General features: G+C 40.7%; 1 protein-coding gene across 4 annotated transcripts in view; it reads left to right on the top strand.

Moving 5' to 3' along the window:
- The window catches only part of CHCHD3 (coiled-coil-helix-coiled-coil-helix domain containing 3), a 281,617-nt gene that overhangs the window by 67,189 nt on the left and 186,655 nt on the right, over positions 1-27,773 (top strand). The gene's annotated exons all lie outside the window — the stretch shown is intronic.

Below are 27,773 nucleotides of genomic sequence, written 5' to 3'. Positions count from 1 at the left end.
GCTCCTGAAATTTGCATATAGCACAGAGCGTTATTGTTGCACGAACATGCCAGTGTCTGTTGGCTGCGCGTGCTAAGCACACGCCTGCCGCCAGGCTTCGCATGTGTGTGGTTTGGTTTGGGACTGCTTAACTGTTTTGCTTGAGGAGAGCTAAATGTAAAGAATCTTTGAATTGGATTCTGGTAATAGGTCCTTCAATATGTAATTTAACCTCTTTGGTTCTTAAATATTTCAACACTAAAATGAGAGGTTTGAAACATACTCTCTGATATATATATTTCTTTTTTTTTGATAAAGGCTAAGCTAGCTCCAGTTTGCTTGAAACGCTGGGAACAGGACATAAGTTTAAATGGAGACCACCATTTTCTCAGGAAATAGAGAAGGCACATAACATAAAAAGCAAGATGTAATTAGCACTGGTGAAAGAATGCATGTATTTCTCTAGTTTCCCATGTAGCCTTTGTAATTATTTAATTGGGTGAGGGGGATGGAGTATATATATAATTAGATGGTGTAGTTTAAATGTACGAAAACATTTAGACCATTTTCATTAAGCAAAGAAAATCAGTATTTGATGATAGAGTCTCTTGTCTTTGAGATTTTATTATTTTTAATTGAATTTTATTATAGTAAGGATTTTTTGTGTGAGACTCATATTTACTTTGCTTATTATAGTCCAAGTAGGATTTTTTGTCTTCTTTTCTCTCCATATGGTGCCGGCTTCTTACCATAACTCTCACAATGGCTTTTCTTTTTTTTTTTTTTTAATCTTCCCTCATTATCCAGCTTCCATTGGCTCTGCCGTGGTCTATGAGAGTAAAGGGCAGGTGAGATGAATGAAAAGTGCCAGGGAGAGCCAATTTCATATCTCAAGTGGACCAGGGTTGGCAGCCTCGCTGTAACCCAGACAAATGACTATTGATAAAGAATTTATTCCCTGTCACCTCTAAAGAGAGCAGAGGGTGGTACGGCCTTTTTATTATTTATTTATTTTTTCTTTTAAGAAGTGTTTTGTTTGAAGCCTTCTTCATGAACACTTCCAGCTGTCAGATCTTGGCACCGAGCGTGTGTTTATCTATGTGACAGTTCTTAAAAGAATCAATAGCTACTTTCTGCCTCTTTTTCTTTACACCAGACAAGAAACTTTAGAAACCCGTTGAGAAAGTTTGACGTCCGTCTTTGAGAAGCAACTTTTGGCGTTGCAAAGCATTTGTGCATTGTTGTTTCTGTTGTCTTAATTGAATAAAGCCTTGTCAGCAGTTTGAGAGAACGGTTCCTTGTGCCATTGTTTCAACAGGTGCCATTTCTACTGCTCCTCTCTCTACCTGTGTGGTGAGTGGTGAGGAGAAGCAGTGACCTCTTTAACGGGCTGATGGGCTTTGTGACAGGGTGACACTCTGCAGTGTCTTCTATGAGGGTAACTTAAAATAAGTACCTTGTTTCTATTAGGTTTTTGTTGTTATTGTTGTCGAAAGATTGAAACTGAACTCTGGCTAACCTAGGAAGCAGGGGTATTGTTAGAAGCATACTGGATAGCTCGAGAGAGTCAAAGGAAGACTGGAGAAGTGTGAGCTGGGGGAGAACTGGGACTACTCAGCGTGGACAGGGCGGGAGGAAGTACCACCAAAAAAGAGAATCGGAACGAGGGTTCCACTACAAAAGGGGAAGGGTGGTGGGCGGCTGAATTTCATCACATCAAAGATGCCACTGATTTTAAGAAGCACTGTGTTTGACTTACCACTAAGAAAAAAATTGATGCAGATTATAACCCGTTTATCTCTTTGAATTTTCTTATTGAAAAAGCTCGTTAAAACTGACTGTGATTTTTTATTTTTGAAAACATATCAGTGTATACCCATTAAAAAAATGTAAGCAAAATAAATAGGTTAAGGCAGTGTCTCATCTAAGGGGATAGTTCAGTCCCCAAGGAACATCTGACAATGTCTGGAGACATTTTCGGCTGTCACAGCTTGTCAGGATAGAGGCCAGGGATGTTGCTAAACATTCTGTAGTGTACGGGAGAGGTCTCACCTTTGCCCCTGTTCAGAACAAAGGATTATCTGGCTCCAAATGTCAGTGTGCTGATAGTGTGAAACTCAGGCTGAAGGTGTTCTTAAAAACCTGTTCACAGTGGGTCTGTTTCTTCTGAATCACTTTTTAACTCAGGGTTTTAATGTCCTTGGTTTTCCTCACATCATATTCTGGGCCATTTAAACCTTGGTGTTTAATGGACACAGTATTCCTGAAGTGATCGCCCTGCTGTGGTTCCTGGGACTTTTCCAGGCTTCTGACACCAGTTTTGCAAATTAATGATGTTTGTGCTCCAGCTCTGACATCTGTGCAGGACCGCCGCCTGGCAGACAGGGTTTGTACGGTGCTTTCAGCACGGGAAAGCGTGGACGGGGGATGGTCCTCGGCCTGTGTTTGGTCAGGACAGCCTATGTGCGCTAGAGTATCCATCCGTGGGAGTGGGAATGACCTCTTGCCTGTCTTGCCTTCCCACCTAGTGCAGAAGCCCTTTCCAGCACCTCTGACTGGCGATGCCACACTCATTTGGATCCCATTCAGAGATCATTTCAACTGAAGATATTTCATTAGGCCTGAACTCCTGTATATCTCCACTCTTAAAGCTGATGTGCAGACATGACAGGATTAAAAATTGCTTGAAAGGAGCCTTCTATTGAGCCCCACGAGTGATGCAGCCGATCGTAAGCACTATGACTGTGTGTCATATTCTCATTTCTAAAAACCATCTGCACATGAAGTCTCTATTCATCTTAGAGCTGATTCTGTTTTATGAGGCCCTTGAGTGATTTGCTTAGTTAGCAAAATCATGCCCCAAAACATCACTGACATAATATTAGGACACGCACTATGTGTGGGCTCTAATTTGGAGTCATAGTTTTGCTTCACACAACATCTAATGGACGGCATGGTTCTCTGGTGTATTGGGAGCCCAAAGTAAATTAAATGTTCATGTCAGCAGTCTGTTTTTGCTGGGATGCTCAGTCGTGTGTTCTGGGTTAAAGCTGACGATATTGTGTTGTAACGATAACAGGCCTGTATCGCGAGGACAGAATATGCCGCAGTTTGAGTATAAACTTCTAAAATGTGATTTCTCTCCTGCTCCCTACCTCCAAAAATCAGTCTCTGACAGCAAGAAAAATGTGACTACGTCTGACCTCCTACTTTTGGCATTTGAATTTCACCTCTTTGCCTATAAAAGCAAGTGAAAGTGTTTCAGTTTTAATAACCTTCCTTCAAGAAACCAGGAAGAAGGAGGGAGTACCTACCTGATGTTGTAACTAGCTACACATCAGCCAGGATTACTTGCTTGCTGTTTTTAAATGGACATCTGATTGAGATTTCTCCCTCTTTAAATTACTTGGAAAATTGCATCATTTGTGAGACTTACAATAATTCCTTTGATTTAATAGGTGGTTTCATAAATTAGTTGTAAATTTTATCAGCTCTCCGGATAAGTGACACTATAGTATGATCCATTTATTTTCTCCACTTAAACCATCAGATAAGGACTTAAACTTTTGGGTACTTTTTAGTTTCTTATAGTAAAGGTGAAATTTACAGGGATGGAACCTTCTGTTTAAATTCATTATATAAAAGAAGTCATTTCAGTTTAATGATGAGATATTTTCTGCCTTTGGCGGAAAGAGCTGAGAAAGGGGGGAGGAGAGAATCCCCTGGAAACAAACAGGGTTTGTGGGTTAACATCGCATTGGACACACACACGTAGGAAGTCCTCTGCCTGGTCCGGCACCTCTCCTGTAATCAGCACACACACGTTTGTTCAACTGAAGGAGTTGCTAGGGCTGGAAAATGTTGACAGTCTTTTCTAGTAAGGGTATTCTTTATACACATTTATGGTCTGTATTATATTAAAGATAAAAATGGAGAAATTATGCCTTTGAATTAAATCAAAGACTATAGAAACATGTCTTATAAATCTTGGTTTTGAGTGTAGTGTGTTTCTAGTCACAGACAGAAATGACACAGTTATGATGAGATTACCTCCTTCAGCCTGAACTTGTGTATAATCTCTAGGTATATATAACCTACAAAAGAGAAAGTGAAAGAAAAAACTTTCAGGAAATGAGTACTGTTGATCACTAATATTTATCAATGTCTTATTATAAAATGGTGGTTTTGAAGTGACTTTAACAGATTTTTTTCTCTTGACACAACTATCGCAGACAAATGGATCACAGGCCAATTTATTAATATTTGCAAAGAAGATGGTCGCAGAAATTTGAGCTATGTCTTCAAATGTATGCATGTGACGTTTAAGAGCTCATTCTATAATATAAAAGTCTAAATATTTTAGATTAATTTTCTTGCTAACCCCATTGTTGCCTTATTTTATTTTATTTTTTTTTGTATTTTTCTGAAGCTGGAAACGGGGAGAGACAGTCAGACAGACTCCTGCATGCGCCCGACCGGGATCCGCCCGACCGGGATCCACCTGGCACGCCCACCAGGGGCGATGCTCTGCCCACCAGGGGGTGATGCTCTGCCCCTCCGGGGCGTCGCTCTGCCGCGACCAGAGTCACTCTAGCGCCTGGGGCAGAGGCCAAGGAGCCATCCCCAGCGCCTGGGCCATCTTTGCTCCAGTGGAGCCTTGGCTGAGGAAGGGGAAGAGAGAGACAGAGAGGAAGGAGGGGGGCGGGGTGGAGAAGCAAATGGGCGCTTCTCCTATGTGCCCTGGCCGGGAATTGAACCCGGGTCCCCCGCACACCAGGCCGATGCTCTACCGCTGAGCCAACCGGCCAGGGCCTCGCCTTATTCTTTTTAAAATGCATATTGTGTTGCTGTTATTTTATATCTACATGTGTCTTTTCCACTCTGCTTAAAAGTGGAAAAAGACTCACCAGCTCTGAATGTAGTGGGAAGATCTCACTCTAGCTCTTTGGTACTTGTCACTGGAAATGATTGGAAGTGCTGTATTGGAATCTTGTGCCATCTGCTACTTTCATCTTCTCTTTCAAGTGGCACTTTTCTATTTTTAATAGAGACATCGGCTTTTTATAACCAACAAATATAGAAGGTTTGATTATCCCTCCTGTGTTCCATTCACATCTCTTTACGTCTTTTTCCAAATCCAATTTTCTCTCCCATTGATGCTGTGCTGTTGTAGCATCCCACCCTGAATTCTGTTTGAAAAGCTATTTTCCATGGTAGGAACATTACACCTGGACTGGAATTAATCTGATTTAATTCTGAGCACACTGTAGAAATCTGCAACTTTTTTTTTTTTTTTTTTGCAACTTTTTTATTGGTTGTATTAGCCGCAGTGATGTTCAGCCACTTCTTGTTCGCATGTTTCTTTTGACAGTAATTACAGTGTTTTCTCTCATGAAGCATGGTGTTTGATGTAATTTGTGCCAAAGTTGGTTTCTGCACTTGGAAGTTTCTGGGAATTGGTTTCTGAATGTTCCCTAGTTGTAATAATCCTTGCTGAAATTTCTCCATTACTCAGAGCAATCTGGGGGGAGAGGAGTAGAGGAGGGCTGTAATGTACCCTATGAATTATTTATTATCCCTTACATAAACTATTAATGTTTATTGTCAGTGTTATCACTTTTATAAACACACATGACTGAAGTAGATGTATGTAAAAATTTTCAGTTAACAGCAGAACTGGATTTTGAATTGAATAGCCCCATAGCTCAGCCCTGTCTGATAGAATCATATTGTCTTTTATCATTTTGTTTACATTTATTTATTTACTCAAAGGAAGCCCAGCAGGGAAATTTGAGGTAATGATGATTCAAGCGCCATGGTGTAGAACTAGGACTAGAGATGTTGGGCTGTCAACCCTGCCCCTTTTCCCTTCCTAGAGATCTGGGAATCATTCTCATAGGCCCAAGTACCTTGTTGGGGTAATTTTCTCTCAAACTGGACACTGTGTAAGGAGGAAACTTTTCTTGTGCAAGTAGCATTTGTTGAATGAGTCAGTTCTGTTTCCATTTGTGAAGGTGAGGGGGCAGTGGCCGGATGTCCGTTTCCTGGAGTCCATATTTGTGGATGGTGGTCCACGTAGGCTGGGCCTCACCCTGGCTGAGTCCTCAGTGCTGGGCCTTCTGGACACTGTCTGCTGTTCCTGCTGGGAATGAACGCTGTGTGAGCAAGAGAGTGGGAGAATGTGAGATCCTTGTGTGGAAGGTGACTGCGGAAATGGGGGAGATCTATAGAGGGTCCCCTTTCCTCTCCTGACCTCTACAGCTTTGCCATTGAACAGGGGTCGGGAACCTATGGCTCGCGAGCCAGGTGTGGCTCTTTTGATGGCTGCATCTGGCTCGCAGACAAATCCTTAATAAAAAAAAAGAATGTTAAAAATATAAAGCATTCTCATGTATTACAATCCATTTCCTACCGCTCATGTTCATGGTTGCGGGTGGCTGGAGCCAATCACAGCTGTCCTCTGGGACAACACCAAATTTTTTTTGAATAATGTGTAACGTCCATGGATTGTTGTATGGCTCTCACGGAATTACATTTTAAAATATGTGGTGTTCATGGCTCTCTCAGCCAAAAAGATTCCCGACCCCTGCTATAGAGCTTCAAGCTGAAAAGTAGCCTGGGCCACATAGTTGTGAATCAGATACAGATTTTATCTCAGCATTGTATTGCCTCCAAACATTGGCACATTTTTATGTTTATGTAATAACCCTTCCCCCTTCCTTTCCTGGTTGGACTAAACTTAACAAGAGAGTAGCTTATCTCAAGTTTTTGTTGAATGTGTGGTTGAGAGATGAAACAGTTAATAGAGGACATAAACATAGACTATACATTGGGGTCACATATTTGTTATAAAAACCATTTTAGAGTATAGGACATACATGCCCAAGGAAAATGAAAAAATTTTAAAGAGGTGGTATTATGCTATTTGTTTGCTTAGTGCTGTCCTCTTTATATATTTTAACTCATTTTATCCTCACACCCCGTGTTACCCCATTTTATAAATGCAGAAAGTGAGAGATGAGGAATCTTTCCAAGGTTATCTCTAGCAAGTGCTGGGGCTGGGCTTGAACCCCGGTCTCTGTGGAGTTCATGCACTTCACCATCCCACAAAGCTCCCTTCCTGTGTGTACTTTCCGTAAAGTTTTCATGTATGACTGTGGGAAGAAGTATGGGTATTTATGTGGATTTTCACCTCTATATCATTAGGAAATAAGACTGTTTGAAAGTGACCTGTTGTATGCGGGGACAGCTGCTCAGAAGGACATTTTAAAACTTCCTTTACCCTTAGGACCAAATTCTTGAGAATGTGTGTTTGAAGTTAATACTTATTATTTAGGTAGGCTATAACTTACTACAGAATGCTTGTTTGTGCACACATTTTCAGTGATGATCGCAATTAGAATTTCTTGTTAGTCTTAAGATTGGGGACATTTTTCTTGATTGCACAGCTGGGGTGGAGGCAGGGTCTATGGAAGCAGGTGGTGCCCTGCCTCATGAACTTTAGAGATAAGTGTGTCTGCTTCTGGTCACTGACACAGGTGTGATCAGAGTTCAGGGGAGCAACGGGGCCCTTCCACAGTGTGGGAAGCGACAAGGAGGCCCAGCATGCACTTTAATAGGTGATCACAGCGTGAAAATCATTTTGCGTTTCTCCTATATTCATCCTTAGGGTTTTTATTTTTATTTGTATATTGTTTTAAGGAGACTTGGACTCTTTCTATTACTTTGTATTGCTTGTGTTGGAATTTTGGTTTGTAGTATTGGCTGTTTGCCTTTTGTGTGATAGTTACTGTATTTTGATAAGTCGCCACCTTTAGCCTACACACATACATGTTTTTAAATCAGTTTTTAAAATCTGCTTCTGGGACAATGTGCCTTTAGAACTTGAGTATGGAATTCCTCCATTAAGGAGTGTGCCACTCTAGCAGAGGGACCATTTATTAGTTACATAGTGTTTATAGCTGCTCTCTTACACATAACACTGTGTTTTCCAGGCTTCAGTCATTTGGAAAGTTTTTCGAGTTATCCCATTAAAATGCTTCTAGTGTGAAGTTGCTGTCGAGTTTAAAGCATAAGATTAGAGGTTAATCATGTAAAGGTTGCAATTAATGATTTAAATTTGAGTTCCTTCACAACTTCTTAGACCAGATCTCTTCAATTTCCTCTTTCCTGGTGCCATTTTGTGAATGCTGGTTTAAAATCCCTGAAAAATCCATAAACTTCCTGATAGATTGATGGATTAAAACCAAATCAAATCAAAACACAATCAGAAAAGTCAACTGAAACCACTAATTTAATCTGGGATATGTCTATTAATTTAAAACCCATTCCCCAGCAATTTCTGCAATTTTCTCATAGTTACAGAGCCTCATAGGTTTGACTTAGAAAGGTCATTCCTCAAATGACTGAAAACATGGATAATGTTGATTTGTTAAAAAAAAAAAGGAAGAAAAAAAGATACAAGCAAAATGTAGATGCACTGACGAAATTCAAATAATACAGAATCATAAAAGGTTAGTTATCGTGTCCTTCTTAAAGTGCTCTTTCCTCCCCCTCCCATAAAATCATTTACTTTTTCGTACCCTAGAGAAAATATATTCTTTTATTTATTTTTTTTGACAGAGACAGAGTCAGAGGAGGAATAGATAGGGACAGACAGACAGGAAGGGAGAGAGGTAAGAAGCATTAATTCTTCGTTGTGACACCTTAGTTCATTGATTGCTTTCTCATATGTGCCTTGACTGTGGGCCTTCAGCAGACCGAGTAACCCCTTGCTCAAGCCAGTGACCTTGGGTCCAAGCTGGTGAGCTTTGCTCAAACCAGATGAACCCGCGCTCAAGCTGGCGAACTCAGGGTTTCGAACCTGAGTCCTGTGCGTCCCAGTCTGACGCTCTATCCACTGCACTACTGGTCAGGCGAGAAAATGTATTCTTAATAGTGTTTTATATAAAGCTTCTTTTAAACAAAACAAGGTTGAAGTAATGTTGTATAACTTAGTTTTTTCTTACACCCTATCTTATATTGTGGTCCTCTTCCTGTGTAGAGTACATACTGATCTGGAGTAGACTTTAGATATGATAATATATGCCATTTAGGAAGGCTTTACCCAAGAAAAGTAGTACTAATAATAGTAATGAAATATAATAGTGGTCATATGGAATAGTGATATGTAGCAGTTATGAACACTTCCTTTTGCCTCACTGGCCCAAGCACTTTGCACATATTGAGACTTAATCCTCCCAGCAGCCCCGTGAGGCAGGTTGTGATGCCTCACGTTAGACTAACATCCAGCTTGTCAGCTGTTTGAGAATTGTGTTTGAGAACAGAAGTTGGGACCCCTACTTCACTGATGGAGCTGCTGCAACACAGGGATTCATTTGCTTACAGTCATGTAATCAGAAAATAGAAGAGTTGGGATTTGAACCCTGGCAGTCTGGAACCGGAAGCCACACTCATCATCGCTCTATTCCACTGTGTCTCAGAAGCTAAAGCATTTTCCGGTCCAACAGGGATGTGTTAGTCTGAATGTTCTTATCTGAGGCTGTTTTGATGTGGCTTACTGAAAATTTCTGTTTTTCAGGTTTCTGTGCAGTCAATGTTGCATTCATTGTGGAGCTCATTAAATAAGGAACTCAGTTTTGAAAAGAATTCACAAATGAAGGGACTTTTGTAGTATTTTTTTTAATTTCACATGACTATATTTTGAAATAAAACTGTCAAAATACTGTCAAATAGTAGGTGAAAAATTAATATTTTTCTGTAAAATGCTGGAAATTGTGTATTTTTTAATGAATATACCTGTCAACTGTACAATTCAGTTTGCATAGGCTTAAAGAAAAGGAGCCCAAACTATTGTCCAAGTGAGTTTTTGTAACCTGAGCTATTTGTACAGCCCCGGTTAGGTTTAACTTAGAAAACAGTGTTCTCAAACAGCTGACAAGTTGGATGTTAGTCTAACAAAAGTTAAAAGGGAGTCTGACCTGTGGTGGCACAGTGGCTAAACATCGACCTGGATGCTGAGATCGCCAGTTCGAAACCCCAGGCTGACTGGGTCAAGGCACATATGAGAGCAGCTACAAAATGTACTGTGAGTTGATGCTTCCCACTCCTCCCCCCATTTTCTCTTTCCTCTCTCTAAAATCAATAAGTAAATATCTTAGAAAAAAGGAAAAGGAAGCATCAGAATCTTGATTACTGATTATTCTTGTCCTCTTGCTTGGCTTTATATCTCTCCTTTCCCTCTTATAATTAATGAGGCCCTGAGTCTCTGCTTTTAAAGTGTATTGCACATCCATTACCTCTTCGTCTAAGAAGCCATTGGTTCTCAATGAGGGAGATTGTGCCTCCCGCACCCGCGTCGGACATTTGCCCGTGTTTGGAGATCTTTCAGGTGTCACAACGTGAAGGGTGCTTCTGGCATCTGACTGGTAGAGGGCAGGAATACTGTTACATTTCCCCCAGGACAGCTGTCTCATGGGGCAGATCCCCACAACAAAGACATGTTCGGGCCATGCAGATGTTGAGAAAACCTGGTCTAAGCCATTATCTGTGGTCACAGGTACTATTACAGAGTCTCCTGCAAGGAGCTATTCTTGCGCCCCCCCCCCCCCCTTCGATTCTACTTATCACAGCGCCATGTTAATGTATTTTGAATCATGGCAGTGTCTTTGCTTAAAATCCTCTAATGGCTTTTCAGTAGATTTAGCATGAAGTCCAACCTTTCCCCTTGGCCTTCTGGTCCTCTGCTTCCCTTTATATATTTATACACTCGCTCATATCCTACCCTTCTCTCATTGAACGTTTCAGCTCCATCAGCGGCCGGACCTGTTTGTGCCGACAGCCCCGTGCCTGCGATGCTTCTGTTCCCTGTGTTGCATGGCTGGCTCCCTCTGACATTCGGGGTCCTTCTCAGCCCCACAGAGACCAGCTTCTTCTGATCACTTTATCTAAAGAATCTTTCTCTGCCATCCTCTCCTCTAGTTGTCCTTTCTGTCGATGTAAAAACGTGCAAACCCGTCAGAATTTTTATGAGCTTATTTGAGCCAAACTGATGAGAATTTCTGGGTAGCAAAATCTCAATGGATTGAGAAAATGCTCTGGAAAATGACATTTTTACCACTTATTTTATACATCAGAATCAAAGGGGAAGACAGAAGGAGGTTCCATTGGTGATAGATTAGGGAGGCGGAAGAAAGCAAAGCCGGAAAATCTCTGGGATTGGATAAAAAATAAAACGAATGTATAGAAACATACTTCTTTTGCATTGGGGTACAGGACCGTTAACTCTGAACATGTACAGCACATAGAGGTGTATGGAGGAGACAAGATAGCAATGAGGGGTTCTGTGGTCTCCTGTCCTGGTGGGAGGCTGTCCCCGGAGGGGTCTGGAATGAGGGGATTGCTCCGACATTCCAAAGGTCTGTTACGTGGATGCAAAAAGACCATAGCCAGGCTTAGTCAAGGTCAAGATTGCCTGTCCTATACAGTTACTGTAGGTCTCTGAGTTTGTAAGGCCCACCATGCAGGCCTCCCCTGAGCTTATCAAGTTTAGGATTTGTCCCCTTTTTGTCCACATTTCTCTGTTTTGATTCATTGATTCATTCATTCATTCATTCATTCATTCATTTTTGTATTTTTCTGAAGTTGGAAATAGGGAGGCAGGCAGACAGACTCCCGCATGCACCTGACCGGGATCCACCTGGCATGCCCACCAGGGGGCAATGCTCTGCCCATCTGGGGCGTTGCTCTGTTGTGACCAGAGCCATTCTAGTGCCTGAGGCAAAGGTCATGTAGCCATCCTCAGTGCCCGGGCCACTTTGCTCCAATGGAGCCTCAGCTGCGGGAGGGGAAGAGAGAGAGAGAAAGGAGAGGGGGAGGGGTGGAGAAGCAGATGGGCGCTTCTCCTGTGTGCCCTGGCTGGGAATCAAACCCGGGACTCCTGCATGCCAGGCCGACGCTCTACCACTGAGCCTACCAGCCAGGACCCTGTTTTGTTTCTTGATAACATTTTGTCTGTTTTATTGACCTCACTGGAGGAATGTAAAACTCATTGTCCTCTAGTAAGTGTCAACAAGAATGCATTACAAATTATAGTAATATTTAGGCCGTGGGTAAATAGATTAAAATGAAACAGAATTTGTCCAAAAAGGAAAGAGGCATGAGAATTATATGGCAATAGCAGCTAGCCCTTAATGACCGCCTACTGTTTACTAGGCGCTGGGCTGGTACCTTTGAATACATTGACCTAGAGCCCAAGAGCCTTCTGAGGAGGCCTGCCTTTGCCTTAAGGGATGCCCTTCCTATTTCCCCAGGAGCCAAGCTTGGGTGGGTTATTTTTATCGGCAACCCAAAACATACTCAAAATTTGTAATGCCACATACAATATATTCTGTATGCATTCATATTTCTAAGAGATGGATCCTGAATGTGTCCCTAAGCCTTTGAACCTCGGTTATGGGGACAAAGGCAGGCAGTCTGTGGCTCTGGCCACGTGCCTCAGATTGGTGCCCATGAACCCTGTCAAAGGCTTACCAGTTGTCCTTTGAACACTTGATGCTTTGAGTTCCCAGTTCCAGAGGAGCCTGGATGCACATGGCTTATGTATTGGAAATTGGCATCCTTTACCTGCTGTGGTGACAGTGCCTGTTGTTGAAACCTGAGAGGTCATCTTATTTTCTTCCCTTATGCTGTTTTCCTCCACCTTCCTGGTGCCAGGGGAGGCAAAAGCCTCAGGGTGGCCCCTGATGGCAAATTGTTCCAAGTGCCAGCGTTCCTGTACATTTTGTGACCTGAACGTTGTCTTGTTCTTCATGCTGTCTGTATCTCTCCTCCTACTACTTTTGAAGTGTTCTTGTTTCTTTTTGCTTGATTTTTTTTTTCATTTTCTAGCAGCTTGTCTTAGGAATGACACACGCCGCAAAACTCAGCTTTCGACAGTTTTTTGCAGACAAGAACAGCAAATTCACCAGTCAGGGAACCAAGCAAGAGAAAAATGAAGAACAATATTAGAAAAGGATCCTTTGGGAAGCTGCACAAAAAATGTTATATTAAAATCGATACCAGGGCTTGACCTTTCGTGGTACTGTATATTTTAAAGGCTTCTATTGATTCTCTTTTAATAACATGTTTATTCTAGTTTACTGACATACTGGGGAGAATACAAAAAGAAAAGATCAAACTCTTTATTATGGTAGCCATGTAAATTTGTTTTAGGCATTTTATATGGCTGACTAGGATTATCTTTATGTATAAACGTACTTTATCATTCTTAAACAATATAAGGCTGAGAGATGTTATGAAAATGATGAAGTTTCTTTGTTTACTTATTATTGAAAATACTGTTTTGAAATGCAAGTGTGTGCCCCCCCAAATTAGAATTTATTGCTTTTCTCATTGTGTCGAAGACAGAAAAGTCTCATTTTGATTGATTTGATTCCCATGCCCCCCACCCCCTAATCCTGAAAACCATCGATAGTCAAATTTGTGGAATCTGGGAACATTTGGTGACAATTCCTTGCATAAAGTCAGCTCTCTTGCTGTATACTGATGGCAAAATGTCCACGAATAGGAAACCTCCTTACCTGGCTGTTTTTTGTTTTTTTTTCTTACCTGGCTGTTTTGATCACTCAGTCTTATAATTTGAAAGACAGAAATATTCATTGCTTTTCACCATGAGGGGCCATTTATACATTTAGGAAGGCAGTCTTCTTTTTTTTTTTTTTTCCATTTTTTCATTTTTCTGAAGCTGGAAACAGGGAGAGACAGTCAGACAGACTCCCGCATGCGCCCGACCGGGATCCACCCGGCACGCCCACCAGGGGCGACGCTCTGCCCACCAGGGGGCGATGCTCTGCCCATCCTGGGCGTCGCCATGTTGCGACCAGAGCCACTCTAGCGCCTGAGGCAGAGGCCACAGAGCCATCCCCAGCGCCCGGGCCATCTTTGCTCCAATGGAGCCTTGGCTGCGGGAGGGGAAGAGAGAGTCAGAGAGGAAAGCGCGGCGGAGGGGTGGAGAAGCAAATGGGCGCTTCTCCTATGTGCCCTGGCCGGGAATCGAACCCGGGTCCTCCGCACGCTAGGCCGATGCTCTACCGCTGAGCCAACCAGCCAGGGCGGAAGGCAGTCTTCTTAAGGGTGTCATCAGTCCTGAATTCATTGCACTCTGTGCTCATCTCCAATTCTTTCCATCAGAAAAAACCCAGAATTAATTTTCCCACTTCATTCCAATGATGTGTTTTTGAACATAGAGATATTAAGAGGTACCCAGAACAGCAGGAAGGACTTGCAAGATACACCTGGAAAGGTTATCCTGTAAATGGTAAATTAAATGAGATTCAACCTGTAGAACATCAAGTTAATAGGCTTGGGGAGAAATGCTTGGATCTAATTCACGATTTTAATATAATAGTCCTGTTGTTTATGGGGCATCTGATATCACATGTTGAGAAGCCAGACAGCAATTCCGGGAAGGCTGTAATGAATCAGAGGACATTTTGAAAGGGCAAATAAATTAATCAAGAGGCTGAGAGACGCAGAAGTTGCGATGTATTGTATCATGTGAGGAGAGGGCTCAGCAGAGATGTAGTATTCGGTCCCTAAGAGGTCCACAGAGAGTTACCGTTGGGGTTTTTTTTTTTTTGTTGTTGTTGTTGTTTTTTTTGCCGGGTCTTAAAATGCTGTGTGGGTCTTGAGTCAAGCAGCAGCAGCTGTGATAGAGTCCCCTTCTCTGCCCACTTTTGGTGGCCCCTCAGGTACACTTGATAAAGGAATTGGTTCCTGAGAATGACCCTGTCCCCATTATCACTTCTAGAGTTCATCTCTGCTTGTTTCTTTCAACTTGTCCCATAGTCAGTTCTGTAGTGTAACCTGGTCTGCGTTTCTGTGGTCCATCAGCATCTCACCCACAATATCTTCCTAGTACCTAAGAATATCAATGGATAAAAGCAGAAGTTACCCTGGCCGGTTGGCTCAGTGGTAGAGCTTCGGCCTGGCGTGTGGAAGTCCCGGGTTCGATTCCCGGCCGGGGTACACAGGAGAGGCGCCCATCTGCTTCTCCACCCCTCCCCCTCTCCTTCCTCTCTGTCTCTCTCTTCCCCTCCCACAGCCAAGGCTCCATTGGAGCAAAAGATGGCCCGGGCGCTGGGGATGGCTCCTTGGCCTCTGCCCCAGGCGCTAGAGTGGCTCTGGTCGCAACAGAGCGACGCCCCGGATGGGCAGAGCATCGCCCCCTGGTGGGCGTGCCGGGTGGATCCCGGTCGGGCGCATGCGGGAGTCTGTCTGACTGCCTCCCTGTTTCCAGCTTCAGAAAAAAAAACAAAAAAAAAACAGAAGTTACATGATAGGAATAACAGTATTCCCCCCCATTACAAAAATAATATACACTGTGTAGAGAATTAAAGAAATGCAGCTAAACAAAATGAAGGAAATGAAAATCATAATCCTGTCACACAAAACTGTTATAAATATTTTGGTACACAGGCATCAACACATAGGGGGAAATAACAGAAGTGGTGTTATATTTTCCCTGTTGTTTTTCTGAGCCTTTTTATTTTTGTTAGATACATCATGGACATGTTTTGTCATCAGATAAATTCATGGTAGTTCCCTTTTAGCCGTTTAGTCTTCCCAAGAAATGGTTCAAAATGTTCCACTAGTATAAACACACTCCTTTGAATATTCTTGTTATTACATTTACAGGTAGCCAGTACTATTTCCTTAGGGTAGATTTCTGTAAGTGGAATCACTAGGTCAATGGTTATATAAAATACTATTATTGTCAAATTAGCTTCAAGACATTGGGCTAGTTTACTCACTACCAATACGAGTCCCTGCTTTTGCCTCACTGTTTGGGAACATAGTGGTAAAACCAGTGTTGTTTTTCGTTATTCCCATGTGACCATTCCTTACTACATCTGTTTCTTTGGCAAGGATTTTCATTCATCCTAGATGGGTGGTTCTTAGTGTGATGGGATACTCCTTTTGTTGGTCTTGTTACTGACTGCATCGCACCAGGATTTAGGCACCTGGTAAATACTCACTGAATCATTTTGGGTTATTGTCCAGGCTTTGTAGTTTGAAAAACTCAATTTAAATTACAACTCAATTTTAATGATCTCTTGTTAGCTGCTGTAAGATATAAAGACCTGTCACTGACACCTGTATACAGCTGGTGAGATGCAGTAGACGTACCATATTGCAAGACAGTATTCAGCTGGTGGGCTCCATTTGCCCCTGAGTGAACCCAGTGCTATTTCTAAAATTGCCCCAGCAGATCTGGCCTAAATGTGGTTTAGTTAACTGATCAGCATTTTGCCCTATCTATGAATGTATGATTGTCGTAAGACCAAGTGTCAATAGAAGAAATGAGCCAGCTTTGAATTATTTACAGCTCTGTAAACAATGTTCTACTCACAGTATATACTAAGTAAATAATTGTTGCATGTTGGATTTGACCATACGTTCATCTGTTGAAGAATAATGTGGTGTTTGCTTTCTGCTTGCTACAAAAAGCAAAAGAAGAAATTAAAGGAAAATCAAGTAAATCTGAAGATTCAAATGAAAAATCTGACAAGTGAAGTGGATGACTGAATGCTAGGCTTAAAAAAATCATCTTTGGGTATTGTTTGTTTCTTAATTCTCTATAGTGACCTGGTTTCAAATTTGTAATTAGCACAATTATTTCATAAGCATCCCTCTTGTTATTCTAAGGATGTAAGTAAAGATTCTTGCCAGAACTTTTTTTGATTGCTGACTAATAGCAGAGGTGCAAAACTAGTTCATTGTTCAGGTTTGCCTTGGAGTGACCGAGCCTGGAGACGTACATGCTCTTCACCATTATACCACATAATGCTGACTAATATCATGAAATGGCATATTAGAGATGGAAGAGGTTTTAGTGTGTGTGTGTGTGTGTGTATATATATATATTTTTTTTTATTTTATTTTTTTATTTATTTATTTTTTTCATTTTTCTGAAGCTAGAAACGGGGAGAGACAGTCAGACAGACTCCCGCATGCGCCCAACCGGGATCCACCCGGCACGCCCACCAGGGGCGAAGCTCTGCCCACCAGGGGGCGATGCTCTGCCCATCTTGGGCGTCGCCATATTGCGACCAGAGCCACTCTAGCGCCTGAGGCAGAGGCCAAGGAGCCATCCCCAGTGCCTGGGCCATCTTTGCTCCAATGGAGCCTTGGCTGCGGGAGATGGAAGAGGTTTTAGTGTGTGTGTGTATGTATATATATTTTGAGACAATAAACAATTCAGAATCGGGAATGAGAAGACCAGGGTTCTTGTCCTGCCATCTCTCCTGATTAGCTCTATGAGCATTTTCCTTATTTAGGAAAAGTGAAAACAATTATGAAAGAGTAAAATCCTACTTCTCCCCCCCATATTACAGAGATCAGACAATATATTGTAATTGCAGTAACTGCATAAGCTTTTATAATAATGCCGTTTTTTTAATACTAATAAAAACCATAATGATTATTACCACAACTACTTCTACTATAACTATTGACCACTTAAGTCAGCTCCCTCCCTACTACAAACATACCTGTGGAGGCTGCATGCTTTCGTTAAACCAGTGAGACGCAACAGACTTTCTTCATTTTGCTGTATCGTGGTGCTTAGATGCCACAGACCACTGAACCAACATAGAAAGAGTCTGTATTTGAAACTTTTCTTTCTTGCTAAGTATTGTGCTGTTTGAAGTTTCTCTTGCTCCTTTCCCACCCCCCGGCTATTGCATTTTTACTCATATTATCTTTCTTCCGCTGCTTAATTAAACCAGTGTTTTTAATTGTTCTCATTTCTCTTGGACATATGTCGTAATTCATGTCCTAAGGAGAGAGATAAGTGCACCTGACCTCTATGCTGGATTAGGGTCCACTTTTATGATTGCATTTAACCATAATCACTTCTTTTAAAGACCCTATATCTAAATACAGTCCTGTGAAATGTGGGAGGGACACAATTAAGTCCATAAAAGATGGATAGACTGATTGATAGATGCAAAAATTGATGGGTGTGGCTTTATTTTATAATTCTTCCTCAGCAGGAACTTGATTGATACATTAAATCTTTAAGGTATCTGTCAGGTTCAAAATACCAAGTGTTGATATTTCCAATGGAAGTTATTTTCATTTGGGCTTTTTAGTGATTGTGGCTTGAAGTTTAAAAAGGGTTAGGGTTAGGATCTAATTGATTTACAAAAATGGTGTCATACATCCCTTTTCATCTTTCTTTTTTTTTTTTTTTAAATCTAAGTAGCTATATTTGTGGTAGTAAAACAGTAGGGCCAAAGAGTAGCCAGTCAGAGGTGGCGAATTATTACGGGCAAAATCTTGTGTTGAAGTACTGAGCCTCTGCCAGTGTGAAACAGAAGTGCATCTGAATTTGAACTTGACAGCTAACTATAAATTTGAGCGCACTGTCCTGGTGAGGAAGGAAGTAAACTTGGTCTTTACAGGCACATGGTGCTTTTTCACTGTTATATATGAAGGGCAGTGACAAAATGATCACTTTCTCAATTATTAAAATTTAGGGTTATGTGAGCTATTTAACCAGTTTTATGTATCTTACACAGATAAAAATAAAAGCTCAGTGGTGGTATTTGTTCTTTTTTATTTTCTTTAATACTACTTTATTTTGTCTTCCTCTGGGACTGACCCAAATCCAGAGAGGTTAATTTACCATTTAAAGATCATTTTTAGAGTAAACAGGCTCCCTGCTGTTTTAAGAGCATGTTTGCCAGTTTAGTACTCCTTTAGCCCTCTAAACATGGATCTTAAGGGAATATTTAAGAATTGCCAGTAATGGAAGTTTTAAGTTTTATAAGCAATTTTCTACAAATCATGTTGCACGTTGTCTTTGAAACATTGCTCTTAGATGAGACTCTGCTTCTGGAGGGTTATCTTCATTAATTTTAATATCTAGATAGCTCCTTAATGCTTTCAGAATTAATTTTTCCAAAACTTTTCTAATTGACCGCTTTAGTTGGTTTCTTCTATTTTTATCCCCTTTCTATATATACATATATATATATATATATATTAGTAAACTTTAGAAATTCAAATAAATGTCTTATTTTTCTCATGCATTTGCAATGTCTTAGCCATTTCATTTCACACTGGTAGCCATAGTGGAATTTACAGCAATGTTCCTCCTTTTCACTTTTATTCTTACTCAGTCTCTATATAAACGAATGGTAAGTAAATATCATTGCAGCATTTATTGCTGATATGAGTGTATTACATGTGAAGATTTCACAAGGTGTCATTATTACATGACATTAAATGGAAGAACAACTTTAATAAGGGTTCTATAGATATTTGAAAAGAAAATCTATAAATGTGTCCCTATTTATATAGCGCTCCTGTTCTGAGTTAATTCTCTTAAAGCAAACTCAGAATGAATTAGAAATTAAAGCAGTGTTAGAGACTCTAATAGTCTTCTTATATGACTTTTTTTTGAAGTGCTCTTTGTTATCTGTTATGTACATAAAATTATTTTAGTAGTAGGGGAGCCTAATAATTTCTACCATTATAGTATTTGCAAATCCACCTACATTGGGATAGGGGAACAGTCAGGGGCCAAAAGTTATGTCTTTTTGGAGTTAGATAACTGAATGCTAGTTTTGCTTCTTAGTAATCTGTGATATTGAGTAGGTAGCTTACTCCTCTCTGCCTCCATATGAAATTGGATTACATAAGAATACCAACCTGAAAAGTCTGTTACATGAAGGTTAAATACATGACTTGTATATAGTGCCTGGCATGTGTTAAACTTTCAGTACAACATGCTTTTCTTACTGAGAACTCTTTTATTTCTGAGCTGAAGAGAGGAAGAATTTGGTGGTTAAGAGTGTGGCCTTGGGTCAGATGACCTGGGTTCAAATTCCAACTTTATGGGTTATTAGTTTGGAAACCCCATAATATATTACTTCTTCAGGGGTCATTTCCTCATCCGTAAGGTGGAGGATAATAACATCTCCTCTGAGTTATCTTCAGGATTATTTTGAGGGTTAAATGGGACATCCATGTGAAATTCTTAGCACAGCACAGTGACACACAGCACCATAGTGATGCTCCATGACTGTGATGATCTACCTCACCCATCTATCCATGTTGTAGAGTGGAAAGCTTCTGTGTAACATTTTCCATGTGTGGCCTTTTTCATTTTCAAGCAGTGTAGAACAATCTCTATGTTGGTGAAAGTGGAGGAAAAACAAGCCAAGTGAAGCTAGGTGAGCTTTTCCTTTTTGTTGCCTGAGTCATTGATTGTCTTTTTCCAAGGGTGTGCCCATATCTAGTTACAAAAGTGCTAAGCAGGAGAAATGAGGGCATTTTTTTTCTCTTATCAGCTTACCAATGATTAAAAAAAAGTCAACTTGGCTTTTAGTTTGAAAAATATTCCTTATAGTTAATATACATATATGTTCTAAAATTGCTATTGGTGCTAACAGGTTGATTCTTCTGTATGGGTGCCTTCACTTTATTTGCTTGCTCAGTAAATTGTTTCCAAGGGCTAGGGAGACCCTCTGTAAAGTCAAGTCCATGGGGTCTTTGCTGCTGGAGTATTGGAGAGTCACATGGGAGGGAAATGGGTCCAGTTGTGTTTGGCCTTTTGAAGATTTTTCTGAAAGGCGATTGGGGAGATTTGTAGTAGCCAACTCTGCTCATGTAGTTAAAACCCTGAAACGAGACAGCCAGTGGCATTGCACACAGATTAGTAATTCAGAATTGTTATGTGTGTAGGAAAGGTAAATAACACACAAGGATTGAGGGCACTGCAGAGCAGGCGAAATATGGCCATGCAGGGAAGAGTGACATCATTGTTTGGTGAGGAAGAGGCCATCAGAAGCTAAACCTGGTTAGAGGTCTTAGAAGTCAAGAACGAAACAGTAGCCATGCTGTGAGCTTAGAACTGATGAGAAAGAAGCTTTATTGAGTACCTCTTTATTGCTTTGAAATTTAGGAAGAACATGACCTAACTTGTGTCTCCATATGCCTTTGAAACTTTGTAAGTCTGCATGGTTCTGTGGCCACAGGGAAAGTATGAAGCACTGGAACAGTGATTGGTTCACATGGAGATTTGCTCTAAGTGGAAGACACACCAGATTTCAAAGACTCAGTATGGAAAAAAGCAATACAACATAATTCTTTAATAATTTATTATATTGATTATGTGGAGCAGTGATCATATTCTGGATGTATTGGGCTTAATAAAATATATGGTGAAAGTTAACTTGGTTCTTTTCATTTTTCAGTGTGACTTTTAGAAAATTTAAAACTTTATCTGTGGTTTGCATTATATTTCTTTTAATCAGTGTTGCTCTAACATGTTTTATTTAAACTTAATACATTTGCACAAGAATGGCAACATCACAAAAGTGAAAACCACTAATCCCAGTACCCCATCTCACTCCCCAGTTTGTAACCCCATCATTAACAATTTCTTGTGTGTACTTCCTGTCATTTTTGTAAGCATACTGTTTGGTCCTTAAGTGCATTGTAAATTAGAGAATCATCATAAAAGCTACTGTAATTTAATATAGATTTTTGGATTGGGGTGCATGAAAAAGTACCAAGTGACAATATATCTGCCTTTTGACTCAGTTATTCACATTTGAGAAAAGTCTAATTACTGAATCTGTGCTTAAAGAGACAGACACCATTAATACCTGTGGGAGCATCAGGGCCAATACTAAGGAGGAATGAATTAGTTTTCATTGAATTTGTAGCATCAGTTATTTAAATGGTTTAACAGAAAAAAAAATAACGCTCATTAACTGTGGTGGCACTGTACCTATCATTGCCAAACTTATTTAAGTTTTGTACAGTATACAGTTTAAAGCAGTTTTGTTTACTTTGTCTTTTTTTTTTTGAAATAATTGTTGATATAACTGCCAATCTGGTAAAAATGAAATAGAGTGAACTTAATAATGGCACTATATACATGTCATGACATAAAGGAAGAAATTCTGCTGTGGTTAATGGTAGTATCACTGATTGATTTTTAAAAAAGTACCTTGTACACTATTTCAAGCACATAAGTGCTCAATAAATACTTTAATCAATGGTTAAACCGTATTATATCAAAATGATTACTCGAGCATGGAATATCACTGGTAATGTCTTTTTTCAAATTAAGAATATAATTTGTAAAATATTAAAATATGACATTAATGGAAGTAAAGATAATAGAAAACATTTCACTCATATATTTGGGTTCATTCTCCTATTTTTGTGCTATTTTTCTCCTTTATTTATAAAAACTAAATGAGAAAACATAGAAATTGCTATCACCTTCTCTTTTTATTCCAGCAACCACAGTGATAATATAAGTGAAGTGTTTTGTGCAGGGTCTTCCTAGAGAACTGTTGGTGCTCAGCAAATGTTACATAGATTTTGCTGTGTTTACTCACATCAGTGTAATGATTTCTGTTTGACTTAGTGCTTCACATTATTAATTTAATTTGATTCTACATCAGTTGTTTGACATAGGGTGGTTACTATGCTCATCTTCCTGTGAGAAATCCAACAGCCCAGAGAATTTCTATTGATAAATTCAGAATGTGGCGTAGTCTTAAACTCAGATGTTCTAACTCTTAAGTTATGTTGTAGTGATTGTTGGTGTGGCTATTTAAACTATAGATGCAGATAAATATTGAAAAATTGAGCCTCATTTTCATCTTTTGACTTGTGTTTTATTTTATATTAACATTTCAGTCCTTTTCTCACAGCTCTGTGGTTCTGGGTATGAACTGATTTCAATAAATCCCTTTTGCTTATTCTTAAGAATAGGATTGTTTGCAAATGAAGCAAGTCCAGTAATATGTACAGATTACCATTCATTGTATTAGATTGACACAGTGAACCAACTTCACCTTCCCTGTGTGATCCTTCAGATGAGATACTTCCCTTTATAGAAGATAATGGGGCTAAATCTTCATTTGATCTGAATTTACTACTTTATTACAGTTTCACATATTTTTTAAAAGAATAATAATGCAATTGGCATGTTGGTGGGACTGGCGGATTTGATTCCTAAATGTATTTGAATGCAAACCTACCCAAGTGTTCTTTTTACACTAATCCTCTTTTTTTTCTACCTCTTGGGTACAGACATGTGAGTTTCTAGTAATTTAAAAATTCTGTTGAAATGACACTTGATAAATGGTGTGAGGTTATGAATACTGATAAGTCCTAGAATTCTAGTTGGCGAAGCATCAATTTCACACCTGAGGCCCCAGCTCAAAGTTTAGGTTAAAGGTTTGCTTGGAGTCCGTAGTCTTTTTTCCTCGGGTCTCCTGACAAGTGCAGTGATTCCAAAACATATTTTTTTTTTTCTGCATCCTATCCAGGCGACACTCTGAGTCATTAAATATTAAACCTTATATTCAAGAACATTATTCAGTCATTAATATTACATTGTGGCCTAAACTGCATTGTTCAAAACATTTTAGGATGTTATGCAAGTCTGTCAAAATACATTAACAAAAACTTAGTCATGTTGAAATAAGCAACAAAAAAAAAAAAAGAGAGAGAGAGATGACAAACTGTTTGCACCACAAATGCATTGTAGCTGACTTTTTATACAATGTAAGCATTTTAAGCTGGGGTATTTGGAAATCACCGCAAAGATAAAATGATCGCAGTGGAAGCCAGATGGAATGAATATTCATCATCCCCGTAACATCTGCCATATATCTTAATGAAATTTATAGTTACCCCTGAAATTTTTCTTCCTTGACAGTATATATTTATCTTTGAAATTATTTTAACTAGGAGTTGAATATGAGTTAGTGCAATTCTAGCTGCTTATAAAAACTGCAGTATCTGATTCAGGGATCATTTTTCAAATCTCCATGACGGCCATCCCTGCACAATCCAAGCTAGATGGGCCTCCCATGAACTGTGGAGAACCGGGAAGCCTCTGATACTCGGCAGAGAGGGTGAGCGCGGGATCGAATTCAGGCCTTGGTCTCCGCGATAACATTTGTTCTGGATTGCCGTGAACGCATCTGGTGTCTTGTTGCCTTTCACAACCCTGTTAGTTATAGTGAGAAGCCATGAAATTCTTCCCATGAGGGAAAACGATAGGAGCAGTTTTTGTTTCTAAAATTGTTCTTCTAAAAATAAATCCCTTTTCTGGTGCAATAAGGAAAATTCAGGTAGCAAAAGGTGTGAAAACACACAATCGAAGAGATATATTGGTTTCTGTGCCATGGCAATAACCTACCCTATGAGCTTTATCGATAATATTGATTATGTATGGTTATATTATACAGGAACGATTATTGACATTTAATGGGTTACAGTTTAATGAGAGAACTCAGTAAGAGAGTATAGGTTGATTTTTAAAACATACTTGAGTACCTAGGATTTTTTTTTTCAAATGGAAAATTTCCCTGTGATCTGTAGGTTAGAAACTATGTTAAGTATCCAGTGGGCTCATCTTGAATACCTGCAGCTGTTACTTCAAAAATGATAGGAATGGGTATTGCAAAGTAAATAATGAAGGTGGCTTAGCGAAGTCCTGCTGGCTGACAGATAAATTATATAAATTATTCATTTTGTTAGTTTAGCTAACATGGTGTGTGCTGCCTGGGATTGGAGCACAGTGTCAGTGACTAATACTGCATCATTAAAACGCATCAGCTCCTCAGGCCTGTGATACAGTGGAGACTCAGAAATGATTGTTAACATCATGCAGGTGGTCTTATTTGCATAAGTAGATGAGGTTTATGATGTGATTTTGACGTATTCACGTAATTAAACATTGTAACACGTCGACAGTATGCCCATGATGGTTTTAACTCACGTCACAATTCCTTTCTCTGGCTTTGCTTACCGATGCCGCAGTGTCGAGCATGCTCCCAGCTCACGCCAACATCGCGGCCCCTTTAACTTCCCACCTAGAATTATTACATTGCCAACCAGTGAAGGGGTTTGGGAGCCTCAACACCTCTGTAACTAGAAAGTTTGGGGCACTGCATTGGTGTGTGTCCCTTCCCAGAGCACCTGAAATGTTAATTACTGTACCTCCTCAGCCTTAGTAACTCTGAAGGGAAAAAGACCTAACCCTAACCTTTTAGAATTTTTGTGTCCTGCTACACACAGTTGCAGACTGTGGGGCTATATATACTCTCTATGCGTCGTCACTTACTGTAATTCTGTGTGCAGCTTTACTGTTGGGATAGGGCTGTCCCGGTCTTTCTCAGCCACAGGCATCTGTGAGCGGAAAAAGGAAAGAGTGGAGTGCATTATCTGTCCTCTAGTGGCTTCTTGTCGTGTGGTGTTCGTGCGATGTCCAGTTTGCAGATGCATCAGGGCCGACCGAGCAAAGGGCAGGTTGTGCCCTCTGCATGCGGATGAGAGGTGGAAGGCTCTGCTAAGGTAGGGCAGAGAGACTGCACACCTATAGTAATAATTTGAACCAGAACGCAGAACGTTTCACCTTGAGGGGCTTCATTCAGCTGAGCAGCCAAGATCATGTAGCACAGAACTAGCATGTGGCTTTTGGAGTTATAAATCTATGCTACAGTTTGCAGCCCACGTTTTCCTGTGGGATTTCGAGTAACGTATGTGCCTCTCTCCGCTTTGGTGTCTTGAGCTCTGAATGGTGACTAACAACTCTGGATTTTTGTGACAATTCTGTGAAATAATTTAGGTTAAAAAAAAAAAAGAAAAAAGCATCTGTTAAAACACTTGGCAGAAAGAGGACTCCATAAATGTTAGCGATGATAATATTAAACATTTTGCATGTTTTTTCATATAAGTGGTGTAAGCTGTGTGTTAAAATCTTCCATATTAAAAATAAATGGAATAGAGAGAGAGGACCACCTGGGTCTGAATTCCACTTGTGAGAGCCAGTCGGGATTCATTGGCTGATTCCTCAGGGGCAGGGCTGATGACACACCCCGTCTCCTATGGCTGATTCCTGTTCTCACGCTGCCTCCTCCTCATTAAATTCACAAAAGGTACTTTCTAGCTTGTTTTCACTTCAGGCGACTGCATTTATTTGTTTTACTTTCGTCACTGATGTGACTTCTGAAAGGTAATTCTTATTCCTTCAAGTACGGCTGTGATTTAACTTTTGAGCCAGAGATGGGAAATACCCATGACAGTAGGTAAAACATCACACACAATTTCACTTTTTTTTTCTTTCCTTTTTTGCTCTTTTGATACATGTTTCTGCCATCTCGTTTTATGTTAAAGATGAAAATTAAGTGAAACCCAGTGTGCCGCTTAGGATGGCTTTAAGATCGATGTGTTTTTGTTAGAGTTTTTTTTTCTTTCATGTGATTTCATAGAAATAAAACATCTGCTGAGGGATGGATTTTCAGCCGGTAAACAGTGTCTGAGAGGCCTGCAGAGTGATTGCTGGGGTCCAGGAGGATGCTGTGCGGAGCAGGCGTCTGGGGGCTGCTGTCCGCTGTCCCTGGGTGTCCCCTCCTGTGCAGACCAAGGTGATTTTTCACGGAAGATGAGCGTGGCCTAAGCGGTGAGGCCCTTCATCTCGGCGATATTTCTTTTGAGGTTACAGAGGAGTCGAAGTAAAAATCTTCTGTCTCTCCTCAGAAGTGAGACTGATGGAGGCTCTTTTCCAAGGTCTGTGTTTAAGTAGCGAATAATAACAATTGTGGTTGTGATCAACAGTGTAACATTTGATTCTTAAGAGACTATTTCTCCTTCAGTTAGAGTGGGTTTCAAATAGTTTTTCGAGAGAATAAGATTGGTTTCGTGGCGCAGACTGCGGGAGGCGGGCGGTGCCAGTTTCACCAGTAGCTTCATCCCGCTGCTGGGTTTCCGAGGAGGACGTCACTGTCTCAGATTGGCTGACCTTTCAGTTTTACAGAGGAGGGGCTCGCTGTGGAGTTGGTTCTTGAGATGACTTTGGTGCGGTATTTAATCAAAGCACTGCTCTGGAATATAGGCAAGCTATCTATTCCTTGATTCTCTAAGTCCTGCGCCTCAATTACCCCTCATTATTATCAGTAAGCGGCAAAACCGGGCCATGTTGTTCTGTCCCCATGTGAAATTGCTCTTCCTTCATTGTGTTAGGAAGATTTCCTAGTGTGATGTTCCACCTCCAGGTTTCTTTTAAGGAAAATGAAGCTTATAGTGAAAACACAGCATGGGGAAGTATTTCCGTAAGAATTACTGTCCAGTGCTCTGATTGCCTCATTCAGCACTTTCTATCAGCTGCCCAAAGATGCCTTAAGTAACCCTTTGATGTTGAGAAAATGAAGATGGAATGGGAATATTATAAGTGGAGGGGATTCTTGGGAGTTGGAGGCTCTGCACTGTCTTCCCATTTCAGCTTCAGGCTGACTCCTGGCTGCTGTGTCTTAGAAGAACGTCCAATTTATATGGGCGTAGCCAGTGTTAGCTTTGGCTTTGCACAAGATCCCCAGGGTTGGCCTCAGTCTGTCTGAATGTTCCTCTGAGAACCTTTTGGTTTCCATGTCCCTGTCAGCTGCTCTGGGTGGGTAGGGCGTGGGAGACGGGAGCAGGGAGACTTCCTCCTGGTTCCTTTGACAAGAGGCTGAACACGTCTCAGCCGGTGATATGCCACTGGGCCATGCAGTGGGCACCTCAGCTGAACGTTGCCGGCTGCTGTATCTGAGCCCTGGTGGGTAGGTGGGTGAGAAGGAGGAGCCCTGGCCAGGGAGAAAAGTAGGTGAGAAGAGCACTCAGAACAGGGGCTTCTCGCAAGGACTCTCAGACCATTGCAGTGGTGCTTTGATGGTTGTAGCATTGGCAACCCTTGCCACTGGGTTATGGGACAC

This window comes from Saccopteryx leptura, chromosome 2, assembly GCF_036850995.1.
Source record: "Saccopteryx leptura isolate mSacLep1 chromosome 2, mSacLep1_pri_phased_curated, whole genome shotgun sequence".
Classification (NCBI taxonomy): domain Eukaryota; kingdom Metazoa; phylum Chordata; class Mammalia; order Chiroptera; family Emballonuridae; genus Saccopteryx; species Saccopteryx leptura.
This window is presented reverse-complemented; position numbering and strand designations above follow the sequence as displayed.